General features: G+C 41.4%; 1 long non-coding RNA gene across 1 annotated transcript; it reads left to right on the top strand.

Moving 5' to 3' along the window:
* The first annotated feature begins 2,396 nt into the window (after positions 1-2,396).
* Positions 2,397-6,519, top strand: LOC145553267 (uncharacterized). The gene is made up of 2 exons (XR_014089570.1): positions 2,397-4,957; positions 5,298-6,519. It is a non-coding gene; the product is annotated as an uncharacterized LOC145553267 (long non-coding RNA).
* The last annotated feature ends 9,506 nt before the right edge of the window (positions 6,520-16,025 follow it).

The raw sequence follows: 16,025 nt of genomic DNA, 5'->3' as shown, positions 1-16,025 counted from the left end.
TTAAAAAATGTTGCAACTGGGAGCCTGCACCTTAGCATCTTTACATTTCCAAAATATTATTTGTCATATTTGCATACATCAGGTTGAAAAATAAAAAATAAAAATTATGTGAAAATTAAAACCCATTTTGTCCCTATTCTCAAGAATCACTACCACAATATGTTGAACATGTTGTAGGTATCAAGGGAACAGCACTAGAGTTAAATCTCATGTGAGCGATAAATCTTCTGCACACTTCAGGACTTGTGCTCTGTGTTGAACCAATTCTCTTTACTACATACTTTGTGGTGTATTTTGTCAGTTTTCAACATGCTGATGTGGAGACGCTTCAGGAACAAAGGCTCTGCAGTTGAACTGCGAAGGTTTTATTTATTCAACACCTGGTACTCCCTTTCTCCTCATTCGCTGGAATCCATTTGGTCTCCAATTTTTACCCAGAACGTCTTTCAAACAGACACAAAAGTTCTGCTGTGTGGTTACACATGGCATGTTTCCCTCCTTTAGAACTAATAAGAGAAATCCTGAAAATGGAATAACCTACTGAAACACGATCGATATGCAGCTTCTAAGATATCCATAGGCATACAGGCACTCTTCGGTTTTATTTATGCGCTTGAACTGAGCCAGGTTCTGGTTCTGCTGGAGGTTCCTTCCTGTTAAAGGGGAGTTTTTCCTCTCTACTGTTGCAACGAGGGAATGCTGCAAAATCAATAGTCTATTGTCGCTACAGGCTCATCCAGCAGAGAATGCTGCAACTCAAGGACTTGATGCAATCTGCTGGGATTCTTTAGACTGAGAACTATTTCACTAATTTAAATAACAAACAGAACTTGACTGGATTATTTGATAACTTTACTAAATTTGGAATGTATGTACTTGACTTGGAATACTCTTTCACCTGAATAGACATTTTTGTTTTTGCCTTTACATGTTTTGAATTGGCGCTACATGCAGTTAACAAACTGAATTGAATTGAGCATCTGTAACTGTTTTGTTTCTCCACTCATTCAACTTTCATTATTTTCAACTGTTTTTTATATGCGTGTGATGTGGTTTTACATAACCCTTTCTTTTCTTGCTGCTAAAACTCAATCCATGCCTTCATAACTTGTGGATTCAGCCGCTGCTCTAACATGCTTATTGGAGATTACCCAAAGCCCTTAATAAACTTTGGTATATCCACACTTCTTTCCTGCCCATTACATTACCCTGATCCTTAAGAAATTGGCTTCCTGTCCTAAAATTTATCTGATTTAAATTCTGTCACATGTTCAACTTCACAAAGCCTTTTTTCAGGGTTTTGTAGAAAGGATAATACTCAGAACACAATCCAAGAAAAAGCTATTTTCATGGCGTTATTACAGAATATGTTTCGTGGTATTTCAATACACATTGGGAATTATATATTCATTTAAAAGACATTTATAAGATGTGGGGTTGTTGTGTTTACATGTACAAGGAATGTTGAGAATCACAGCACAAAAGGTGTTCTGCAATGGATAAAAGGGGGTAGCTTAACATCATATAGCCATTTATAACACAAATATAGTATTTACATTAATGATTCAATTTTAATCCCAAACCTTCTTCAGGTACCTTGGAAGGCCTCGTTTTGTGTGAAACTGTCAGGAATCTGGTTTATTTTCTCCCCTTGTCCTCCCTGCATGGTTTCCTTTTCCCTACCATGTGTTGTCATGGTGACAGCTGCTAGTGAAGTGGAGCCATCACAGAGCTTTTCATTTTGACAAGAAGCACCTGTTGGCTATCAAACATCATCAAGCTCCAGCTTGAAAGACGGCTGCCTCCAGCCGCACCTCACCAGTTCATCAGCTCTCAGCAGCTGCTACAATGAAGTTCAGTCAAGTGTGGAAGATCTCCTCATTTTTGTCTCTCACCTCAAGTTTGCCAACACTCACAAATCGTCCTCCAAAGGCCTATGCCTTGTTTCCACTGGGGGATATAGCGCAGGCTGATGCGGTTTGGGACAGCACAATATTTTGTGTTTTCATTGTAGAAAACACCTTTTCGTGGTGGAGGGGTTTGAGTGTCCCAATGATCCTAGGAGCTATGCTGTCTGGGGCTTTAGGCCCCAGACACCCAAGGCAGACAGGTCCTAGGTGAGGAACCAGACAAAGCGCAGCCCGAAGACCCCTTATGATGCACAACAACCTTGGATCTAGCGTTCCCTCGCCAGGACGCGGGTCACCAGTGCCCCACTCTGGAGCCAAGCCTGGAGATGGGGCACTATGGCAAGCGCCTGGTGGCCGGGCTTTTACCCACAGAGCCCGGCCAGGCTCACCCCGAAGAGGAGACATGGGTCCCCCTTCCAATGGGCTCACCACCTGTCGGAGGGGCCAAAGGGGTCGGGTGCAGTGTGGGAGGGAGGGGTCCCTGGCGGTCTGATCCTCAGCTGCAGAAGCTGGCTCTTGGGACATGGAACGTCACCTCTCTGGTGGGGAAGGAACTGGAGCTAGTGTGCGAGGCTGAGAGGTTCCGGCTAGAAATAGTTGGCCTCACCTCGACGCATGGCTCTGGTTCTGGAACCAGTCTCCTTGAGAGGTGCTGAATGTACTTCCACTCTGGAGTTGCCCACCTTGAGAGGTGCCGGGCAGGAGTGGGCATACTTGTTGCCCCCCATCATTGGCGCCTGTACGTTGGGGTTTACCCCGGTGAACGAGAGGGTAGCCTCCCTCCGCCTACAGGTGGGGGGACGGGTTCTGACTGTTGTCTGTGCTTACGGGCCGAACAGCAGTTCAGATTACCCACCCTTTTTGGAGTCCTTAGAAAGGGTACTGGAGAGTGCCCCTCCTGGGGACTCCCTTGTTCTACTGGGGGACTTCAATGCTCACGTGGGCAATGACAGTGAGACCTGGAGGAGCGTGGTTGGGGCGGAACGGCCCCCCCAATCTGAACTCAAGTGGTGTTCTGCTGTTGGACTTCTGTGCTCGTCACGGATTGCCCATCATGAACACCATGTTCAAGCATAAGGGTGTCCATATGTGCACTTGGCAGCAGGACACCCTAGGCCGCAGCTCGATGATCGATTTTGTCATCGTTTCATCTGATCTGCGGCCATATGTCTTGGACACTCGGGTGAAGAGAGGTGTGGAGCTGTCCACTGACCACTACCTGGTGGTGAGTTGGCTCCGGTGGTGGGAGTGGAAGCCGATCAGACCTGGCAGGCCCAAGCATGTAGTGAGGGTCTGTTGGGAATGTCTGGCGGAGTCCCCTGTGAGACGGAGCTTTAACTCCCATCTCCGGGAGAACTTCGAACACGTTCCGGGGAAGATTGGGGACATTGAGTCTGAGTGGACCATGTTCCGTGCCTCCATTGCCGAGGCGGCTTATCGCAGCTGTGGCCGCAAGGTTGTTAGTGCCTGTTGCGGCGGCAAACCTTGAACCTCTTGGTGGACACCTTCGGTGAGGGATGCTGTCAAGCTGAAGGAGTCCTATCGTGCCTTTTTGGCTTGTGGGACTCCAGGAGCAGCTGATGGGTACCGGCGGGCAAAGCGGCATGCGGCTCGGGTGGTCGCTGAGGCAAAAACTCGGGCGTGGGAGGAGTTTGGAGAGGACATGGAGAAAGACTTCCATATGGCTTCGAGGTGATTCTTGTCTACCATCAGGCATCTCAGGAGGGGGAAGCAGGGCAGCACCAACACTATTTATAGTGCGAATGGTGTGCTGCTGACCGGAGAGTGTGCTCCAATTACAGGGGGGTCACACTCTTAAGCCTCCCTGGTAAGGTCTATTCAGGGTTCCTGGAGAGGAGGGTCCGTCGGATAGTCAAACCACGGATTCAGGAAGAGCAGTGTGGTTTTTGTCCTGGTCGTGGAACACTGGACCAGCTCTACACCCTCAGCAGGGTCTTCGAGGGTGCATGGGAGTTCGCCCAACCAGTCTACATGTATTTTGTGGACCTCGGGGGGCCCTGTGGGGGGTTCTCCAGGAGTATGTGGAACCGGGCCCTTTGATACGGGCTGTCTATAATAGCCCGTATCTATAGCCCTTACTATAATTGTACTAGGAATGATGTGACTCGAGAAGCTCCTTTTCTTTTAATGTTTGGCAGAGAACTACGTCTCCCCATTGACATTTGCTTCGGCATCAGCCCTCAAGGTTACAACCACAAAACGCATTCACAGTATGTGAGAGACCTAAAGAAATAACTTAAGCATGCTTATGAGTTGGCCTCCAAAAATGCATAGAAGAGAATGTTGCTGAACAAAAGGCGCTGGGATGCCAAAGTAACTGCCATGCCTTTGGAAATAGGTGACAGAGTTCTTATAAGGAATCTGAGTCTAAGAAAGAAACACAAGATTTCTGACAAGTGGGAACCCATTGTTCATATTGTTGTCAATCAGCCTGACGAAAGTATCCCAGTCTATATTGTCACGCCAGAGGACGGAGATGGCAGAGAGAGGGTTCTGCATCGAGACATGCTTCTCCCCTGCGGATTCCTACCAGCAACTTGGAGACCAGATGTTGGAGACGGAGTGGAGATCCCAAAGATGGCAAGTTCAACCAGCCTACCTCAGTGACTATCAGGTCGGCTCTAAAGTTCATTATCAACAACACAGTTCATGTTCACCGACACAGCAGATACTGCTTTGTAGTTTTTTGGCGTCCTTGCAACAACAACTTGCAGTGTTAGTTCAGTCCCTGACTACTGGTAGTGACGGGGACGTCACATTTTAAGTGGGGGAGGATGTAACCCAGCTGTATTTAATTTGTTTGTTCTGTGTTATTTGTTTTTCTGTATTGTTTTTACTTTATGGGTAGTGTCCCTTTAAGAGCAAAGTACGACATCACTTTATGGCAGCGTTCCAACTGCAGTTACTAAGGAAACTCCCGGGCTTTGGAGTTTCAGAGCTGCTGCAGAGCAGAGACGTGCTAGTCTCTGCCGTCCTTCTGCGTAGCCTTGACTTCTTTATACCTGATATATGATTGTTCCTGCTAGGTGAGCATTACTGGAGATTTGTAATGTCGTATGTGTTCTAATTTTATGTACTAAGTTGTCGCTAATTCTGTAATGTTTTAGAAACCAAACTCCTGTTTAACCGTGGGTATTGTGAGTTAAAATGACTGTCGAGTTTGTCGTGTTAAGTGAAATATTTTATTTTCATCTATGTTCATGAGGTGCTTATTATTTTATGGAGTTATATTCCTGATAACGAATCTTAAGTGCTGTTTTAAAATGGAGCCTCAGAGCTGCTGCGGAGCAGAGACGTGCTAGTCTCTGCCGTCCTTCTGCATAGCCTTGACTTCTTTATGCCTGATATATGATGTTTTCCTGCTAGTGCATTATTGTGGCTGATATTGGGGAAAGGAACACTGGGAAGGTGCTCCTGTGCCTGCGGAGGAAGAGAGAGAGGCTGCGGAATTTCTGTGACTGTGGACATCGGCTGCCATTGTCATTCTGGGTCGCCATCCCAGCCAGGACAACTTCTTTCATTGTTTCATACACATCAGACACACACACAAATATAGAGCTCTATATGAACTTTTTTCTTTTGCTGGCCAGCTTCTTTTAATTAATTTATTTTTTTTTACCAAGGACCCTGAAAGGATTCTTTATGACCTAATTGTTTTTTTTCTTTCTTTTCTCTTTGTGGGTTTTCCAGGAAAACTGCATGACAAAGTGTTGAGACGAAGTTGGATGTGTTTCAGTCCAGTAACTTGTAATAAATAAACTGGTTGATAGTAAACTGCTATCTGAACCCGAGTAAATTCTGTTCTTTGGTTACATATGCATCATTTTTTGTATTACTGTTGGTAATGAGCAAACCCTGTGCTTTGCCTGCTAGTAGTTTAAATTAATTTAAACTTTAAAATTTCAGCTGCACACTTTCAAGAGTATTCAGATTTTAACATGCATTTTCTAAAAAGTAAATATTTCAGTTCACTTACTCAGTAACTTCAGTTTTGTTACACCTCTGAAACATTTTTGCAGTTTCTTTGCCAGAACTATTTTACTTAAACATTTAATTTCCTGAGATATTGTCATTTTATTTTCAAGCAAAACTCTCAGAAAGAGCTGAGGAGTTATTAGTTTTGATTACGTTGTGCAGCTAAATATGAACGCCTATTAGTTTTTTTTCTTTTGAATTTTTCAGGTTTGCATCGTAACACCTTGTGATGTGTTTCTGAGCCATGATTGAGCCGCTGTGCCGATCACCTTTCCATTGGATCCAAGCACCTGGACCTGCTGACCGGTACGGCGTCCATCAGTTCACGGTCTGCCAGATCATCACAATGTGGACTAACTTTTTATTTACTTGGTTAAACTATGATCTGGAAACTGGAGCACCAGATATGCAAAAATCTACCTGCAGACTTTGTTGGCTATCCTGACTGTCATCCTGGACTGGGCTGAGCCGGTCTTTCTATCCTGACGAGTTTTCATCACCAGTAAAGACCAACAAGTCTGATGTCTGAGCTAGGAAGTATATTATATATTCACTGTTCATTTTGCTATCCTGTTTGTACCTACAATAAAATTTTATCTCTACATTTCACAAACCTTTTTTTCCCCTTTTCTCTGTGTTTACGTTATATCAAGTATTTGCATGTAGATCAGGAATTCAAGTGAGATGTTAAAATGAAACACTTTTAGGCAATACCAGCAAAGAAATGTGAATATTAAGTAATATGTAGTTAGTCATATAATTCAATATACTGAATAAGGCTGGATGATGACAAGATTTTTTTTCATACCAGATTTGATTTTAATCGATTCCTCTCGTCCTCAATTTCTGTAATAAAATCACAGAAAATACTTTCAAATAGTGCCTTTATTATTAAGGTCAGGCTACAAGAATTTTTAATTGCAAGAATGCAGTCGTTACAGCAGAATAAAGATGCAATTTTATAACAATGTCTTAAAATTACAAGAAATAGTTTTTATGAGAAATAAAGATTCAGATTGATCTGATGTAACCAGCTCAGTCCATGTGGTCCTGACATTTTGTTAGTAATCAAGAGGATGTACATTGCCACCTCCACTGGCCAGGTAAGCATTAAGATAAAAAAACAGCAAATACTGTATATAAAATGGAAAGAACAACTGATAGAAATACTTTCTATGTAAAGTTAAAATAACAAATAATGCCAATTTGATCATTCAGATCTAATGCATTCTGGGATCTATTATTGACATTTTACAAATTTCACAAATCAGTTGGAAGGTTTCACAAATAATTGGATTTATTCTGCTATTAGTACAGATTAATTTTGTTAGGTTTGAAATGTATAGGTGTTGTTTTTAAAGTACAACACATTAAAAAAGCTCAAGATAGTGAAAAATTAAGTGTAATCGTCCTTTAGATATTTTCCATATTAGATGCTACATTCGGAAGCTAACTTCAGCTTCGACTGATAGCTTGGGCACAATATAGATAGATCTATATATATATATATATATATATATATATATATATATATATATAAAGCATAGATATGTAGATTGGACACTGCACAGATAATCAAAACACTTAACATTTACGTAGCATCTTTGTAAGCTTGTCCCTGGTAGCTACGTCAGACATGAGGCATAATGGTGAATACAAACGATTTATTAACTTACCTTCGAAGTTATTGTTAAGTTTAACACACCCAGCTTTAATCCTTTGTCGTTGTTGGAGTGTTTCAGGACGCTCCAACAAATGATATAAGCATCATTAATAGTCCTGTATTTATCTCTTGAATTATTTTGTTCAAATCAGGATAAAATTTGGACAAAGTTTATAGGTGTCTACAAAACACTTAAATGATAGATTATGTGAATTTTCCCTAAATAAAGTCCAAAAATATATTTCGGTCCAAAACTGAAACATCTTTTTCAAGGAGTTGAGAAACTACAAAATAAAACAACATTTAAAGGAGGGATCTTACACTAAAGTATCTATCTGATACCGATACCGACTTGATATCAATATTATCAATAATTTGGATCCATCCAGGTGACATACTCCAGTGTCAGGGCCTATTTTGTGCGTACGCCACGTTTATAAATGAGATCCCAGATCATCAGAATCACAATTAGGAGAGTTTTCACTCTGTTCTGGTCAGCAGTCTGAACCTAAGTTCAGACTGCTGTGGTTGTGGGTCATTTACTCCCATAGTCTTCTGGCAGTTTTTCATGAAGAAAAGAAGTCTTCCACTTCCACCAATAGACAACTGGAAAGCAGCATTGTTTTTAGGTATTATTTTGATGACTGTTTGAGACACAGTGAATGTCATTAACCCAAGATGGTAGCTACCCCCCCCCCAAATCAATTCACTTTGGCATTTATTGACAAACACGCTAAAAACATGTTATCTTTATGCCAGAGAAAATGAGGCCTGTAAGGTTTTACAGAATGGACCAAATGATATTCATGAAATATGAATATTTTGAGATTTGATTCCAGTTCTCCTTTAAGAGCTGATTCATGTTTTTTGATAAACCTAACACAGACAAAAACAGGAAGAGGCAAAGTTGGAATGGAACATCAATCAGCGAATGAAGGAGACATAAAGTTTAGAAGAGGAGAGCACGAATAGAATAGAAAGGCCAAAAAGACTAATGGCTGCAGTGGCAGAAAGAGAGCGACGCCCTGGATCATGTTCAACAGATACGATAGGCTGCAAATAGATCGCTGTTCAACACAAGCAGCTGATGAAACGAGCCACTCCACATTTAAGTGAGAGCAGAAGTAATAAAAATGATGGGAATGATGAGAAGGAGGGAAAAATGAGAAGAGATTTTTTTTAAAAGATGAAAGAGCCACAGGTGAAAGAACGCAAGAACAAAGCAGAGAAGAAGAATGGGACGAGGCCAAACAGTAGAGCAGAGATTTGATGATCCGCCTGCAGGAGGCCGAACTCAGACTATGCTGTGACTGTAGCGCCACCTAAGGTCACGCACAGGAAGTTTGCCTCAAACTGAAGGACAAACACTGGCAGAACATTTTTTTTAACCTGAACCTGAAATCTTCTTCGTCAAAGTCTAAAGAAACATCACTGTTTTTCTGCTTCAAAGTCTTTATTATCGTCTTTCATAAAACTACCACTCATTTGAATATATATTTCAAAGATTTCATCAGTAGAATGACAAATAAGCCAGGATAAAAGCTTATATTACCTGCTAAAACAGGTACTGGACACACAGATAGTAAGCCGTATGCAGAATTTGATGATATTTGATGTTATACATTGGATTGGATGGTAAATCTTTGCAAATGATTAAGAAAAAATGCAGGATGCAGTGCCACAGGAACTGCTGTAGTAGGTCTGCCAGGCCAAATGGTGGCGCTGTAGCACTGTCATAAAAAACACAGAATGCCACCATGTTTGTTATTGTTTCTGGGCTAGGCGGTGTAGTACAAAATTTGATTTACATAAACATGTGGAGACTTGGCGGTGTCCCTGTGTAACTGATGAAAATACTTTACAGAACATATTACCTTTAAATGATTGGCCTCATTATTCTGTCTGCAAACAGCAGCTTCTTGATGGAAGCCTAAATGCGTGTTTGTGTAGGTAACTGTTCATAACTCATCCCCAGAAAGTTAAAAATTCAGGTAGCTCATATCGGTTTGCCGTCTAGGTGTGTAGGAGTTTTGCTGTCTCATTAGTCAGTGTTGCTTAAACTGTATTTGTAGGACACTGCTGAAGCAGGATGAATCTTTAAGATCTGTTTGACTTTCCTCAATCCAGCTGTGAAATATTCCAGAGTTTGCGATTTTAGGATAAACATCCATAACATTGGTACCTGACTTCTTACAGAAAATAACTGGCCAACAGTGTAACAGTGTTACATCGTACTCAGAAAATGAAATGGTAGCTGTTTCTCTTGACCATATAGTTGTGCAATTTGACATTTCAAAAATAAATTTCCTTAACGAAACAAATCAGTTTTGAAAAAACTTGCGTTTTGTTTTGACGAAATGTTGTGGTTAGTTTAGATGACCTTAAAAAAATAAGATGCTTTACTGTGGTTCATTTTTAAGAACCTTTGCATTTGCATCCATTCCTCTGTCTTGTTGCCCTGACCCGTACTATACTTTTAAACTCAAGTACACACACCTCTCTAAGAGTTCTTGCTTAACAAAATATTTAATACTTTTACCTTCAGATAATATCTCCTCTGTCAGCTGGTGGCTTTGGTTTATTTTTAGAAGTAATTTTATAAAAATGCATAAAGTAGCAGTACTCAGGTAAAGTCAAAGTTTTTCCCTTACTGCTGTAGTCTGGGCCCTGGCATCTACCACCCAGGTCATTTCATCCAAATATGTTGCCTGGGAAAAATGTTGCCCCTACAATCTTTTCACACTAAGGTGATCACCAAGGTGTGAGCTTTATTTGTTCCTTGCTTGTTTGGCACAGTGGAGCGGGTGTAGGTGGGGGCTACGGCTGCACTGGCCTGGGACTCTCTTCACAAAGCTAAAACCTTCGATTTACGTACTTTTGGTCCAGTGGACCCGAGTGGCCATTACACCTGTTAGTGTCATCAGTTACAGCTGCCAGGAGGGCGGGGAAGGTCAAATGTAACGACCTTGACAACAGAGGGAAGCCATACTATTTAGACAGAGTAATGGCGCACTCACACAGTGGGTGTATGGTGCCCACTGCTACCCTCTAGGAGGAAGCTGATTTAGTATTTCCCTTAATCAAATATTTATAGAAAAGTAGCTGTCAGATCTAGGTGAAGGACAATGCAGGATCCTTCAGCTGCAGGATAATGAAACACTTGACTAGGCTTAGTGGATAGATATATAATTGGCAATTTGCATGGACTGGCAGTAATTCTGTTCTCTGCACCATGAACTACTCTAAAGCGTTTCACATTCTGAAATGTAAGAAAGAAAGAATGAGGCTGTTCAGTTTGAAATGTTAACATCGTGTCATGTTGGATTCCACTTTTCTTACCCACATGCAGAACACAACTTCAGAACACAGGTTTTAAATGTAAGGGGTTTATTGCAAAGAAAAAGACAGGATGGTGAGTAATCAGTGTTTAGGGCCAGAATCTCTTCAACGGTACACGCCAAACATCTGAACACAGGAGGACAGGTACCTGTACCAGTAGGAATCTTCAGACTAGAGAAGAAACAGAGTTAGGTGGATCTTATGTGGTTGGGAGCGGGTCCAGACCAGGGGGAAAAGCGTCTGGGGGTGTCCAGGGTTTGATGGGAGGAAGAGGGCGGCTGGAGAGGCGGCGTTGGAGGGCAGACTGGTAAGTGGGGGGATCCACTGCTTAGCCACACAGGTCGCCCAGGTCTCTTGTCAGTGTCACGATTTCAGGATGGTTCACACTTTCTTGAAGGTAGCACCTGGGGAAAAGGTACACAGAGGTTCACTAGGAGAATTCTTGACAAGGTAAGTACAGAGAAGATTACTCTGGGGCCTGAAGTACCAAACATAGGGGACACTCTGGCAGTGAAGTGATGATGAGATTAGCAGCAGGTGCGCTGGATCAGTAGCTGTAGACCAACAGGCAACAGCCTCAGGATGCCCTCTTGTGGATAAAAAGTGAGACAGCAACCCCATCATCCCAAATCCCTGGACCCCAACACATGGTATCCAACAGATTCCATCTAGAACGGTAACGCTGTTCCAAGAGTCTGACTGAACGTTCCTCACATGACCAGATTTTCATTAATAGGCTTAAGAGCCAAGTCATGAGCCATGACATGATGTTTCACACTCATATGAGGAAGTGTTAATGATTCAGGGCTGAAACATATTTATCCAATTAGACTGCATGTGTGAAGCACAGATGTATAAATAGACCAGTGGTTCTTACTATCCAGCAAGTCATGCAGAAACAGCCTCTCTGCTTCGTGATGAAATGTTAAAACCAAATCACTGAAACAATATGTTCTGTAGTAATCTAGGGGATTGTCTAAAATAGACTGTTGAAAACTAAGATCAAATAATACTAGGGCTTTAAATAAATTCAAGTGAAATCCAAGTGTTTAGATGGAGGGGATGGGTCAAGAATAAAAAAAGCAAATGAAAATAGTTGGAGAAGTTACTTAAAATTAATAAACACAATTATTGACCAGACAGTTTTTACAGCAGCAATATTTTTACATCGCGAACCCTCAAACATAAACACATCCTCTCTGCTGCTGCTGAAATCCCTCCAACATGTCATCTTTGATCACCCTTGTTCTCACACCGTTCCTGTCTCCTCTCATTTTTGCACACCTTGTTTTAACTCCCTCTCACCTCCACCTCATTTTCTCTGTATTTAGTTCCTTTTAATCCAGCTCCAATATGCTTCAGTGTCACCTCTGTTGCCAGAGCAGAGGAGTAATAGCTCAGCTCTCCGCTACAGCTTTGATTTGCAGGTTGACATTCATGCTGTGATTCACAGCTTTACCGTTATTTCAACCTAGCGAAGCACATGTCTGCAAAGGAATCTGTGCAGCTATATTTAAGATGAAGGAAAGCATCAGCTAGCTGAAGCTGTTCCGTGTGCTCCTGTCCATGTGCTCCTCTCCATGTTGGGGGATGGGGGTTTGTGGTTATTTAAATCAGTGTTTCCCAACCCTGGTTCTCGAGGCACACTGCCCTGCATGTTTTAGGAGTTACCTTGCATTAGCACAGATGATTTCAATTCTCAAGTGTTTGCTAAACTGCAATCAGCTGAATCAGGCATAGTAAAGCAGAGAAATATCTAAAACATGCAGGGCAGTATGTCTCGAGGACCAGGGTTGGGAAACATTGATTTAAATAAATGAACGCTTCCTCCAAAATCAATACTTATCCAGCTCATTCTTTCTTTTTTATGTAATTACATAAGCTATCGAGCAAGAACATTATAGGTGTGGAGACAGATTGGTTTCTGCTTATCCAGATTATTTTTTTTATTATTTTTATCTTTATTGATTCTCAAGGAAGTAACATTTACACAACCTTTGACCTCTACATCACCAAACTAACTTCAGTATTTGAAATAAGGTGGACAAGTAGACCAGTATATTATAATAGTGCTTATCCAGATTTTATAGTTTAGTTTATAGTTTAACAACTGATGATTCAGGAGGTTTTCACACTTAATAGTCTGCTAGATTGGCGACAAAAACGGCAATATTTGTTCCAGTTTTCAACTGCTGCAATTCACTTCCACACTGCATGGTGTCAAATGAATCCAAACATTTGAATAACCTGTTCCCTTCCTCCCCTGTGGTGGCACTGCACCAAGAACCACTGGAGGAGACCATGTAAGTATCACAACTTCCTTCTTCACAAAATGTAAACAGAAATAGAGTGGAGTCAGATTTTGTGTTGTTGGATTTCCCTTTTGTCTTTGGCAACAATCACAAGTCATTTCTCCTGCTGGCACTTGAAATTTGTGCTTGTTTTAAAGCATTTACTGAGAATGCCCCGCACTTCCTGCTTTTGAAACAGTCTTACTTGGCAGAGTTCACTTCAACCGAACCAAACTTTGCTGGACATCATTTTCTGAATGAAGACAGTCGGAACAGAAATGTCTTGGTTCTGATCTCTATATGTGATTTCCAGGAGTTTCCAGCTAACAACTCCACATGTTTTGCTGTAGAAGAACAACTGGTCACGCCTTTATTTTGTGAACTGAACTAAGAGCCCAGGATTACACTTCCTCCAGCACACTTCACTTCATACAAGTCAATGCGTTGATATCTTTGCCGCATTGACGTACTCTCATTTGTGTACTCTGTATCATGTAGTAACTGCCCAGCAGGATACGATACCCACATGGAACTGTTTGATATGCCACACTGAGCTGATAACGTTGAAAGTCAGTGAAAGCAGGCATAATGACTGCCACTCCCTGTCACAAAATGACAGCTGTGCGGTGACTGCCCTGGTGGAGAAGAAACGGGGCTTCTCCACCAACTAACTCTTCAAACTTGTTGGCATCCATTGGGATTGTGGGAAATGAAGGACTTTGTCACGAGAATCGTAGGCGATATGAAATCTCAACTGACTGCGGTTGAGATTTCACTGCGGCTCATATACTGCTCGAGTATGTAGGAATGTTTAGTTGGCAAACGTTTATTCCTGTTATTCTTCACAGAGAGTAATTTCACGTTATTATTAGCTGCACTAGTAAAACTGCTTTATCGTATGTTTATATAAAATAATTAAAAAAAAGATTGTGCCCTTATCTCATTGAATTTAAAATATACAATTTGAAGTTTTGCCTCTTTCTACTGTTATATTTCTGAAGCTTTCACACTTGCAAGTAACTGGAAAAGTACACATTTTAATTCTAGTAGTTGCTGCTTAAAAGCTTTCCTAACCCTTGATGCCAGCTGTGATCTGTGGCGCTCTGGCCTGTGTGCCGTCTGCTGCTCTCTGGATGACCAGGCACATCCGCAAATAAGCTTCCTGACAAGCACATTTTGCTCAGCTGCTGCACCAAGTGGGATAATTTGGGTGTTTGCAGGTTTTAATCAGTTTCACCGTTTGGACTCTTCTGCATGTGTGTGTGTGTGTGTGTGTGTGTGCGTGTATGCGTGTGTGTGCGTGTGTGTGTGTGTGTGCGTGTGCGCGTGTGGGTGTGAAGGCATTGCCCAGTCGTCTGTACTCTCATCATATTAACAAGGGCTGTTGGAGCACTGCAAATAATTCATGGCCCAGCTAACCAAGCCAAGAGACAAGCAGGCGTGGCTCAAACTAACATGTGTGCATGTGTGTGTGTGTGTGTGCATGGCGGTGTGTCCGTGTTTGCAACCCTGAAAATAAATGAGACTGGAACTAGACAAGTGTGGGTAACACTTTATTTGAAGGGGGTGAATAAGACTGTCATGACACTTTCATAAACATGACATAACACATGTCATGAACATGAATAAGCCTTCATCAATATTTATGACTGCTGTCAGAAAGCGTCATTCGGTAAACTATGACACTTTTAATACAAAGTTGACTTTATTCAAAATGTCTTTGTTATGACAACTTGACATTAACCAAGAAATCAATACTGTTTAAACTTTACCTTTAATAACATAAAGTTGCCTAATTTTTAAAGTGCAATCAGTAATAATTTTATAACAAATTTTTATCGGTATTAAATTATCATAATTTACAAAATCATGCAAAGTTGGCACTTTTAATGGACTTTTAATGCAACTTTAAGAGCAACTTTGCATTAAAAGTGTCATTATGTACCAAATGACACTTCATGACAGCTGTCATAAACATTCATAAAGGCTTCTTTATGTCATGTTCATGACAGTGTCATGTCAGTCTTATGCACACCCCTTCAAATAAAGTGTTACCAAAATATTTTCTATTAATGTTAATATTTTATGACTGCATGTCACTGCCAAACAAAAGGGATTATAGGAAACACTCTGGTCAGTTTAATGAACATTTATTCTTTTCTTTTAGTTGTTAACTTGTTTATTCCTCTCATGCCTTGGAAGGGTTTTGAGTTTTCCTTAATCTCTGGCAAACACCAAATTAAATTCATTTCCAGTTGAACAAGCGTTTGCTGAACTACAGCAAAGTCCAATTAAACTAAGCTCTCTGCAAAGACCAAGGATGATAAAGTAAATAAAAGCAAATTCCAAATGTCAATACCTTTTTTAAAAAGCTGCATGATAAACACTTACCAGAAATTCTCAGGACTATGACATCGAAAAAAGCCCATGCAGGTGTTGTGGTGACCAATTAATGATGCAGAATCCAATTCATTACACAGAAAACTAATGACTTTATTCTTGGGAGAAAATTCAGTCTGATTTGTAAGTGTGGGCTCAGTTAAAACTCATTCAAAGCCCAAAGCAAACAACGCGCTGCTGTGGAAGTTCTGGAAACAGAAAGTTTCCGTTGACTGACAGTCACTACCTCCGTCTGCTTCACATGGTTCAACAGGGAGGACAGCTTCAAACTCCTCTGTGTTCCTGTGTTTGCCTGCTGGTTTTATAGTGGGTGGCTGTAACAATTTGATTCATTTTTAAACCACAATGGAGGGCAGGATTTCTAATTAAAGTATTAGACATGAGAGGAAACAGTGTGAACGGATGCCGCCTGAAGTGCAGCAACAA

This window comes from Poecilia reticulata, chromosome 10, assembly GCF_904066995.2.
Source record: "Poecilia reticulata chromosome 10, P_reticulata-male-v2, whole genome shotgun sequence".
Lineage (NCBI taxonomy): Eukaryota > Metazoa > Chordata > Actinopteri > Cyprinodontiformes > Poeciliidae > Poecilia > Poecilia reticulata.
The sequence above is the reverse complement of the archived record's forward strand: the minus strand, read 5'-3'. Positions and strand labels throughout refer to the sequence as shown.